The sequence below is a fragment of the Daucus carota genome, chromosome 9 (genome assembly GCF_001625215.2).
Source record: "Daucus carota subsp. sativus chromosome 9, DH1 v3.0, whole genome shotgun sequence".
Taxonomy (NCBI): domain Eukaryota; kingdom Viridiplantae; phylum Streptophyta; class Magnoliopsida; order Apiales; family Apiaceae; genus Daucus; species Daucus carota.
This window is the reverse complement of record NC_030389.2, coordinates 5,513,572-5,526,426: the sequence shown is the minus strand read 5'-3', so window position 1 is coordinate 5,526,426 and position 12,855 is coordinate 5,513,572.

Here is a 12,855-nt window from a genome sequence, read left to right as displayed (position 1 = left end):
AACTATACCAAAGAATTATTTTGAAATCAACATAATATTAAATAAAAATCTTTAAAAGACCAAGAAAATATATTCGACCAGAAACGGTCGAAAATATATATTCGACCAGAAATGGTCGAAAACATAAATTAGACTAGAAAACATCCTCAAAAAGTTTCAAATGCAAAAGTGCGGAAAAATTCCCGCCACCAATTATTTTCGACCGGAGCTTATTTTCGACCAAACGCATGGGCGGGAAAAACTGAGGCATGGAGTCGAAAATAAGCGGTCGAAAATAAGTTTATTTTCGACCGGCCTTTTTCGATCGGAACTATTTTCGACCACATAAGGTCGAAATTATTATTTTCGACCGGGATTATTTTCGACAAAAAACGATCGAAAATTCCGATCGAAAATAGCCCTTTTTCATGTGGATGTGTGTGTGTATTGATATTTATCTAATAAAACACATTTTCTACTTTTATCTCCTAATTAGTTTTCTTTGACATCGCTTCCCCTTACTTTTTATATAGCAGGTCCTAGCTTGGGTGTGGGCATTTTATCTAATTTTTCTTACCAAAAAAGGGGTCTTACTAAAAGTACCTATAGGCAGGGCTAGTTGCTTGCTAGCAAGATCTATAGCTCCTAAACGCTTTCATTATTTAAAAGAAGCCTTGCCCTCCAGTTGATAAGGCGATCTCTCTCTAAAATGAGTTTGGCAAGCATCCCTTCCTTAAATTAGATTCGAGAGGAGGCATGCGGCCCAGACCTAGCCCAGCTTTGCATCATTACTGGCGGTTGGTTAGGAGCAGCGTCATGGGAAGGAACAGGGGCATGGGTCTCTTGGGAGCAAACGCTTCGGTTGGGATAAGTAGAAGTATAGGTACACAGAGCGGAAGATCCACCGGCGGATCCTACAATAGAGGCAGAGGTAGCTGGAGAAGCTGCCGTGGAGGATTAGATCGAGTAACTAGGGGTCTATGGCTGACCGATATCGCACACCATCATTTAGCTATCGCAATTCTTTTCCTGATAGCAGGTCATATGTATAAGACCAACTGGGGCATTGGTCATGGCCTAAAAGATATTTTAGAGGCTCATAAAGGTCCATTTACAGGTCAGGGACATAATGGTCTATATGAGATCCTAATAACATCATGGCATGCTCATCAATGATATCGGAGTGCGCCTCTTCACGAGGGTGATTTAAGTGCAACGAAATGCCTTAAAGTTGAATATGGCAGCCTCTACAAAAAAAAAAAGGAAAAGGTAAGCGAGTCCCCCTAGAACACCTTCTGATTTCATAATAAAAAATGAAAAATTGGTTATGGAGATTCTATGCGTTCAAAAATTAATACAGAATATAAAGGCTTCAACAGGAAAGTCGTTTTGATCCAATCACTACAACAAAATAGGCTTTTTACGACGGAATTTTTACACCAGTTCCGTCGTTAATACCAGCAATTACGACGGATAATTTCTGTCGTTTTTACAGCCGTCTAAAGTTCATTTTTTGGTCACATGCATAAATTTCGTCATAAGTTACAATTTTCGTCATAAGTAAATGTATGTGGGCTCCACAAACTTACGACGGAAAAAACGTCATACTTTAGTGGTGGGTCCTACATGCGGATTTTTTTTGTTAACTTACGACAGACGGTGTTCGTCGTAAATGGGCACCTTACGACGGAATGTCCGTCGTAATTTAGCATGGGCCCTACATTGAGAAATTTTTGTCTTAATTTACGACGAAACTGTTTTGTCGTAAATAATTTATCTTGCGACGAATTAACTGTCGTAAATAGTTGCGGGCCCCATCCCTAAGATTTTCTACCACAATATGCGACAGATGTTTTTCGTCATTATTTTGTTATATTGTGACGGAAAAAACGTCGTAAGTTTGGAATCCCTGTTTCTTATTACTGTTATTTTCGCTAGTTTCCCGCCAATTTTTTGGCATCCAAAAAGACACACAAATATATATATAACCTGCCCAAACATGCAATCAAACTTCAGAATATATGAAAATCGTAGATAAAATACATAATCACAAACACGCAACCGGATATGATCCCAGAAAATACTGAAAACAATTGTCTAATACATGAAATGCCCAAAATATAACCATTTGTTACAAAAGTTTGTTCATGCCAAAGTTTGTCCACATCATCATACAAAAGCTGCATTGTTGCTTAAAATTACATAATAAAGACTTCAACCCTTAATCACAGGACCACCTTTAGATCTAATATTAGGTGGTGGGCGGAGTTCACCATCTTCAGAGTCAGTACTAGAGTCCCCCCCCCCTCACGACAGCCCGTGTCAGTGTTGCCACCATCCTCCTCCACAATGCCCTTCCCCTGAAAATTTACATAACAGTCTAAGTATTATTCTTGCAAGTTGATAGCTTTAATACAACTATACTACAATAAAATAGTGCACCGGCCTAGACAACACTTAATAAAACTATACTACATTACTGTGTTACATTAGTTTGTAGTACTCATCTTAGAAAACATCTGTTTGTTTTCTAGAGATTTAGCGTTTTATATAGCCATCAACCAATTTCAGTCCAACTAAAGAAACAGAATGTAAAGTACAATTATAACAAACAAAATAAGTAAGGAAACTACATCCACAAAAAAGAACATTTAATCCTTATCTTGTATTGTATGAGTTTAGAACATTACCTTATAAAATCTGCTATGAGGTAAAGACTACTAAGCAAAAACCAATAATACAAATTCAATTTAATTAATTCTATATAAGAAATAGTATGTGTGTGTGTGTGTGTGTATATATATATTATCATTATTGCATATGCAAAGACGAGACATAAGGCCTTCTTTCTATTTCAATTATATTATAAAGTGATAATAATAATTCACACACATATCAGAATCTGTAAACTATTTATGCTAATCATCCATTTTTAACCTTTTTATGCGAAACTTTTGGAACTTACAATCTAATACTCAAGAGCAGAAGCTTCAATTCTTTGTCCATCTATACTCCATGTACTTTTTTTTATTTATATATAATCATGGTCCAGTCATGAAAAGTTAATCAACGTTAGTACTCGTTTACCTAGGAAAACTACACAAAAATATTTCTTTAAATAATATCTTACTCCTAAAAATTAATAAAACTAATAGGCTGTTTTGGACTACATTTCAGTTTGAAACAGGACATTGTCAGAGGACACTATGGTATCATTTCTATTGTTGTAGCTAAAGAATGTAATTTGTTTACCTTAGCTTTTCCTGGCCCATGCGTCTTGTATAAATTGTTGAGTACCTCAATTGGTACCCGAATAATAGACGTCCTTATCTCTATCATCACAGGATGGTCATGAGGTAGATCGCTGTATCCTTCAATCACATTGCTAGCTAAAACTTGGATCTCCTCAGGTGTGAGTGTGTACTCCTCTGGATGTGCTCGAGCTCGGGTTAAGGTCTCATCCACAACTTGCATAAACAGATCATCTTGAATGCGAGCCATGGAGGATCTGCCAGAGCTGCCCTCCCCCTTTCGAGGCCTAGAGGAATTCGAGTCTGGCCCTACATGCCACATATACAAGTAATTATTTGAAAACAAGTAGTGGTGCCAATTTAGGATTTGGAAACTAATAATTTGTGATATTTTAATAGAGAATATATTAGCAGCATTGGCATAATAGGTTGAATAATATACCAAACTGAAAACAGGATTAAAGGAATACAGATTATTTATTTTTTGTTTAGAAATATACCTAAAACATCATATGCGCGAACCCGAGGAAGTCCAGGAATTGTGTTCTTGCGAGCACCTCCCACCGCCTCTATCCAAGTTTGGATATTGGTGTCCTTTGAATCTATCCCTTCTGCTTCACATATCTTAATGTACCGATTCTGGAAAACAAATTCTATTACATGTATGCACGTGTTGGTTTTTTAATAGATACCTATATATATGTGTGTGTGTTCGCTTGAATTTTAATTAAAACGTATTGTCATAAAGACGCTTACAATTATTTCCTTGGCTTCCTCGCTAATCCATTAGCCCTTCCTATCTTTGTCTTTCAAGGTATGACAATCCTTATACACGACAACATAATCTAGTTTGCCTCCATGTTTGTCCATATAATCCTTATACACAATAACCAAGTGAAGGATTAGATGCCACTAAAAATTATTATAATCTCATTAAAAAAATGAGCCAACTTGAACTTGTTAACTTTATAGAAATGTAAACACACCACACATGCACACACTGATATGTATATCAAGTCTGGAAGAAAATAGCAGGGGATGTTTATTACTGAACCAATGTACATGAATATATAAAGGAAGCAAGAAGTGATAACTACTAAAACAGAAACTACCTATGAAACTGATCCTACATGACTCTACTGCTATTATTCTAATACAAATAAATAATTGCATGCAGCTATTCTACGTAACATCTGTTTTATTCAAATGTGTATAGATTAGATAGCATACCCGACGACGACGATCAAATGAGCGTGCTCCAGAAGTGTGAGGCGCTTTAACTTTTTTTCGGGCAGCTTTGCCGGCAATAGATTTCTTTTTAAATGCGTCGCTGCACCAATATTCACATAATCTCGACCACACACCAGGTTTTACGTATTTGGGCCTGTAATCTTGATAAGTCCCTCCATGATCAGCAATAGTTTTATCTGCCCGCCTTTTATCATCACTAAGTGTACGGCGCAGGTTGTTACGCATGTGATTGCGTATTTGCGTACAGAAGTCCTTGCCTCCTCCTGAGTTGCAAATCTTGGATCCCACGTATAGTAGCGCTAAAAAACAAATAGCATTAGTGTTCATGATCACAGGGCTGTTTGGTATAGATAAACTTAATTATGAAACTGAATACATAGAACTTTCTTTTTCTTTTTTAATTTAAGAGCATGTTCTAAGCACATTAGTTCAAAATTAACTTAAATACTAAATCACAAAGTCAGTTTCAAAATATATGTTAAAGAATACTTGCAAACTATTTAAACTAGACAACTATTTAAACTATTTAAAACATATGACCAATGAGGAGCTTCTCTGTTACAAGCACAGATGAGGGATTTGGAAGGTTTTGTGGAAACTAGACAACATAAGTGAAATACAGAGCAATTTAACCCCCACCTCCAGATCATTGGCTAGCAATGTCAGAATATAACTAATTATATTTACATACCTATTCTTCTCTGTTAATTACAAATCAATTATTAAAACAAATAAATCAATATGTTTATCACCAGATCATTACAACACAACAAATAAACTTACTAAGATGTCTTCTCTGTTAATTACAAATCAATTATTAAAACAAATAAATCAATATGTTTATCACCAGATCATTACTGGTGATATTAAAACAAATAAATCAATATATAGTACTGAATAAATTGAGACCCTACATCTATACTATACTATTAAAGCCGAAACATTAAAAGTTTGGTCGGTCGGTACGCGGGCTTTTATATGGATTTTTATAATTAGCGGGCTTCAAACAAAATAGGTGGGCTTCAAACAAAATATAAACGAATCAAAACATAAATAAAACAATATTATTAAAGCCCAAACATTAAAAGTTTTGTCGGTCGGTCGGTACGTGGGCCTTTATATGGACTTTTATAATTAGCGGACTTCAAACAACATATAAACAAATCAAAACATAAAACAAATATAAGACCTATTTGACTATACCAAAACTAACGTCAAACCTTAAAAAATATATTATATTATTAAAACCGAAACATTAAAAAATTTGGTCGGTCGGTACGCGGGCTTTTTATACGAACTTTTATAATTAGCGGGTTTCAAACAAAATTAGTGGGTTTCAAACAAAATATAAACAAATCGAAACATAAAACAAATATTTGATCAAAACATAAACAAATATAAGACATATTTGACTATATCAAAAACTAAAGTCAAACCTTAAAAAATATATACGCATCTATACTATATTATTAAAGCCGAAACATTGAAAGTTTGGTCAGCCGGTTTTTGCGTCAAAATACGGGCCTATTTACATACCAATTATTCTTTTCAACTAAAATATGTTCTTTTTTTTATATTTTCTAACTAAAAAAACTCCATTATTTAAAATAATATCGACAAACAAAGTAATTATCTTTTTAACTAAAACACATCATCTTTTTTTATATATTCTAACCAAACAAACGGATCCTCTAAAATTAAAACGGGATACATATATATAAAAATATAATATTATTATATATAATTATTAATAAATAATCTGTGATATTTTTCAACCAAAATACATGCATTAACATTATTTTTAAATACTCCAATGGACTCACTTTAAAAGTAATATTATAAATGTATAATATATACTATCATACTGTTAAATCTAATCTGATACATGAAAAGTTCAGTTAGTCGGTCGGTCAGTCGAGTTCGGTGAGCCGGTTGGTATTTGACCCACGAACCTCCTTAATTTATAACATGTTATAATATATATGTTATTATCTATTAAAACAAAACATTTAGGTTAGTATGATGGATCAGTATTTGATTTTACGCGTCTCTTTTAACTTAATATGTTCCATACTATATTGTTAATTATCGATAACGAAATATGAAAAGATTGATTGGTTGATTTATATCTGGTTTTATAGATCTCCTTAAATTATAACATGAAAAAAAAACATATTTTAACATTTTCAGTAAAATATATATGTTCGACATAATTTTTAATTAGGCATTTGACGAAATTAACTATTAAGAATTTACCATCTGTTAAATAAAAAATCTATTTAATCATATCATTCTATCATAATTTTATTCTCACAAAAATATGAGTTTAAGTTAAAATATATACGATAAAATAGCAATTTTATAACCGCCCGTGCATTGCACGGGTTATAAGCTAGTTATAATATTAAATACATTCGTCACAAAATATGGGCTCTACATCCTGGTATGTCAAATGCAGAAGCTTTCCGAAGAGAGTTTAAAGGGAGGATGTCTAAGATAGGCATTTTAATCTAAAATAGGCCAATGACTATTCTTATATATATATATATGGGAAGATTAATTTATCAGACACAAGGCATACAACTTAATGTGTGTGTGACGTACCAAGAATTCTTCTATGCACAGATCCCAAAATCTAGGAGATTTTCTATCAATGTCTTTTACGCCTACACAACCATCTGGCCAGAGCACGCGTGTAATTGCCAGTATATTCCGCAATGCCTTTGGACAATCAATCCTGAAATAATGTGACAATAATCAGAATGGAACTAAAATTATTAGACACTAGCTGTAATATCTGGTCAGGACAATGGAAATAAATTAAGGAGGGACGAGAACTTACAAGTTACCCGAAATTCGAACCACATCTGGGGCCGCAGGGTATGTACCAAATCCACCCGGAGAATATCCACGAACCCTATGATTTCGAGGATCAGTCTCCACCGTGATTGGTACGATATTCCTCCCATCATCATCCCATTGAGCACAAGTAGAATTATCCACGTCAGTAAGCCTGCGTTTACGGCTTCTCTTGGTGCTTCCACTAGCACCAGTCCTTCCGCCACCCTTTGCGCCCGTAATGTTTCCTTCACCTTCACCACCAGCACCACTACAGTTCCCTTCACCGCCGACACCACTACTCTCCCCCCCCCCAGACAACTACCATCAGTGTGTCCCACATCATTAATGCCCCGACCTCGACTAGCCCTACAATTTTTGTCTCCACGCCCACCACCAGAACCATCCCTGCCATTTCCTTGACCTTGAGAAACATCTGTTTCTCCCCGGCCACCCCCAGAAGCCCCCGGGCCTCCACCTTTATTGCCACGACCAGCACTACCATCGGCGTCTGCATGTTCACCATCAGAACTCCCTTCCGCGCCACTTTCCCAGTCAGTACTATCTTCAGCATCTCCATGCCCACCACCAGAATCCCCCTTCCCACTTCCTCGACCACCACTCCTATTAGGCTCTCCACGCCCTCCATCAGAACCCCCACGCCCCCTCCCTCGGCCACCCGCAGAACCTCCCCTACCACCCACAACTCTCCTTCCGGCCATCATACCCACAACACTGAAATCATAAAAACAAGTTTCATTGATCAATAAACTTTCAAAACTATAATCACAATATACCAAGCAGGTGCACAGGTTTTTGTAAACTTTACGTATAGATTTTCATACCATTTTTGGATAACAAACTTTAATACAATTTTAAATAATTGATAATATATAAATAACATAAATATATGATATTTTATGTTAAATATGCATAATATCGGATAAGCACGTCATATTAACATTTTTTACTCAAATATTACATATAGTTAATTAAATTTTATTTGTACATAAATAAATAAGAATTAAATATGACTATTTAAAATCATTAAATTTAAATAATATTATATAATTATATTTAAATTTATTATGAAGAAATTATTTTAATATATCACACCTACACAATTATTTTGTAATCTAAATTTGAACCAGTGTTAAAAATATTATTAATATATAATATTCTAAATTATATATACATAATCTCGGGAAATGGATAGTTAATTCAGTTTTATTTATGGATAAACAAATAGAAATCAAGAATGTTTAAAATACGAGCCTCTCGCCCAAATTCATATTTTGAACTTTGACTTATTATTATTATTATTAAATCATGTTGAACGAGCCGTATATAATAAGAATTATGGTGATTATTATGGTGATTAGTTATTAGAAGTTCTAAGAATCATGCTTACACAATGTTTATTAAAGTTATTATACAATTATTGTATATGATATATGCAATAAAAATGTGTATAAAAAATTGCATGACTTAATTATAATTATAGTGGGCGGGTTGAATTCCCATCATGTTATCTAGCTGGTTCCGATCTGATCTCATTACTCCCAAATCATATTGCACGATCTAGTACCTATATTCAATATGTACAATAAAAGTTAAATAACAAGATTAAGGTTAAAACAAGATCAATACATAAATATGTTTGTGTTATGTTGACAATTTAAATAAAAATTCAATTTTTAATTTACGACGGATGTAGAATTTATCGTCGTAAGTTTCCCAGACTTACGACGGACGATGAATGAACTGTCGTAAGTTCCCCAGACTTACGACCACCAATGAATGTACTGTCGTAAGTTTACCAGACTTACGACGGAATTTGAATGTGCTGTCGTAAGTTACCCAGAAAAACCAGCAAAATAACCAGCCTGCAGTACCCGACCATAACATCCAACTCAAATCATGAATAAGAGCCAAACCAACAACATTAAATATCCAAAATAATATCATTAAATATATGAAACAAATTTGTACAATCATATCAATGGAACCATAAATAATCTTAATTCAATTAAATTAGTAAATAATCGAGTAATTCGATTAAATTATGAAATCACATAGATTGATAAAATCATGCAATTTCTTTGCACCAACACATCACATTGAACATTGGTAACATCGTTGAATCATGAAATCGGCTATAACATCAAAATCGTGAAAAAACTCTAATCAAAGTAGCTAAAAATGCAATTTAATTCAATTAAATTATGAAATCACATAGATTGACAAAATAATGCAATTTCTTTGCACCAACACATCACATTGAACATTGGTAACATCGTCGAATCATGAAATCGGCTATAACATCAAAATCGTGAAAAAACTCTAATCAAAGTAGCTAAAAATGCAATTTAATTCAATTAAATTATGAAATCACATAGATTGACAAAATCATGCAATTTCTTTGCACCAACACATCACATTGAACATTGGTAACATCGTCGAATCATGAAATCGGCTATAACATCAAAATCGTGAAAAAACTCTAATCAAAGTAGCTAAAAATGCAATTTAATTCAATTAAATTATGAAATCACATAGATTGACAAAATCATGCAATTTCTTTGCACCAACACATCACATTGAACATAGGTAACATCGTCGAATCATGAAATCGGCTATAACATCAAAATCGTGAAAAAACTCTAATCAAAGTAGCTAAAAATGCAATTTAATTCAATTAAATTATGAAATCACATAGATTGACAAAATCATGCAATTTCTTTGCACTAACACATCACATTGAACATTGGTAACATCGTCGAATCATGAAATCGGCTATAACATCAAAATCGTGAAAAAACTCTAATCAAAGTAGCTAAAAATGCAATTTAATTCAATTAAATTATGAAATCACATAGATTGACAAAATCATGCAATTTCTTTGCACCAACACATCACATTGAACATTGGTAACATCGTCGAATCATGAAATCGGCTATAACATCAAAATCATGAAAAAACTTTAATCAAAGTAGCTAAAAATGCAATTTAATTCAATTAAATTATGAAATCACATAGATTGACAAAATCATGCAATTTCTTTGCACAAACACATCATCTCCTTGCAGTACACCTGAGTGGCTTGACTGGCTAGAATATAAACATCATCTCCTTGCAGTTTTGAACTCAGATCAATTAAGAGCACTCCATTTTTGTCTTTTTTTACGCCCCTAATATGATCATACCAGTGACATTTCATTAAAAACACTTGATTTCCCCCACCATATGTTACTTTTAGAATTTCCTGCAAACTCCCATAGTAATTGCTTCCACTATCACCATAACAACTTCCCTTGACAAGTATCCCTGAGCTTGATTTTCCTAGGTTGAATGAATACCCATTCACCCTACATCTCTTATAAGAAATCACATATGAAGCTGGACCTCTTAACAAAGATTGTAATTGTTCGTTGTTGTCATGAACCTGAAATGAAAATTTCTCGTCAAATGGATTGTGATACAAATATTAACAAAAAAATTAGAAATTTATTTGAGTTTAAGTAAAATACCTTGTTTTGAAGCCACAAGGCAAAGTTATCCTTCATTATTGAATCCATCTGAGTATCACTCAATAAGTGTTGACTCTTACTGCGAACCTCTTCTTCGAACATACTGAAAAGTGAACAATATATGTTGGTAAACAAATATAAATGATGCTAATTAGAAATAAATAGGTTTGGATGCTTACATAATATAAGGTGACACTTCTTGCATGTTAGTGAGGATGTAATGTGTTACAATGCTCAAGAAATTTGGATCTAAATGATAACCAGTATATGCTCCTAACGGCTCTACCGGATATGTGAACTCCATCAATTTTCCTGGATCTCGTGAACGATCATCAACCATATTACGACCTAGCATGTTGTGCACAGTCTCAACTTCAGACTCAAAGTACATGGAACAGAAATGTGTTAACTCCTCATATACGTACTTTTCTGCAATGGATCCTTCAACGCGTGCCTTGTTCCCTACTTTATGTTTCATTATGCCTTGTAGTCTTTCAACATGATACATCCATCTTTCTGGGACAGGGCCACCTAGTCTGCACTCCTCCGGCAGATGAACAAGAAGATGCTCCATTGGATCAAAAAGAGCTGGAGGGAATATAGTCTCCAAAGTACAAACAATCCCGGCTATGTTTCTTTCCATTTGTTTCAAATCTGATGCAAAAAGTGTAGTTGAGCACAAGTCTTTAAAAAAATTTGATAGGTCACAAAGTACTTTCTGCACATCATCCGGAAGAAGTTCACGGAAAGCAGAAGGCAACAACTTCTGCATAAATACATGACAATCATGCGACTTCATGCCTTGAAATAAATAGATCGATCAACTCATCAATCAGAGGTCTGAGATAAATATTTAGATTCTTGCCGGGATCATTTGGTCCGGGTACTAGCAATGTCATGAACATGAATGGATCCTTTGTACACATAGTGTGTGGAAGGTTGTACACAAGTAGTACAACTGGCCATACCGAGTATACTGTAGAGGTAGCATTGCTGTACGGGGGAAATCCATCAGTTGCAAGGCCAAGTCTCACATTACGAATTTCAGCTGAAAATTCAGGATAGTTCCTATCAAAGTCCTTCCATTCTTCCCCATCTGCAGGATGAGTAAGAACCCCATCAGTCACAATTCTGTTCTTGTGATACTTCATATGCATAGCCGTGCGAGTAGACATGTACAAACGCTGCAACCGAGGAGTAATCTTGAAATGTCTCAAGACCTTTCTTGGAATGGTGTTATTCCCAGCATTTGTTGCAACTTTGTATCGGCTTAATTTACAATACTTGCAATGTTGTAGATCTTTATCATCACCGTAGAATAACATACAATCATTCTCGCATGCATGTATTTTTTGATATCCCAAACTCAGCTTCTTAACCATCTTCTTGACAGCATAATAATTGAATGGAAGCTTATGTTGATCTGGAAACACATCTCCAAGTAAAAGGAGAAGCTCGTCAAAGGCTTTGTCACTACATTTGTTGCGATTCTTCCAATGCAGTAACTTCGTAACAAACTTCAATTGAGAGTATTTGACATTTCCCGGGTATATTGGCTCACCGACTATATTCACATTTTTTAAGAAATTGGATGCTTGCTCATTCGGGTCTTCGTGGTTACTTTTTTCTTCATCAAAAGCCTCCTTACCAAATGCATCGATAAACATTTCATATTCATCATATACATCTTCACGATCATCCATTTGTTCATTTCTTAAACCACTAGCTTCTCCATGATAGTGCCAATTAGTATAACTTTCTAAAAAATCGGTTGCAATTAAATGAAACTCAACATCGGGAATGAGCTGGAATAATTGATTCCTACATATATTGCAAGGACAATTGATTAAAAGATTCGGATCATTTGGTGTTCTTGAATTACTTCGCGCAAATGCCAAAAAATATTTAACCCCCTCATTATATTCATCCGTAAAACCATAACCACCGGGTTTCATACGTCGAGTAATCCAACTACGATCATTAGACATCTACAAAAAATAAATAAT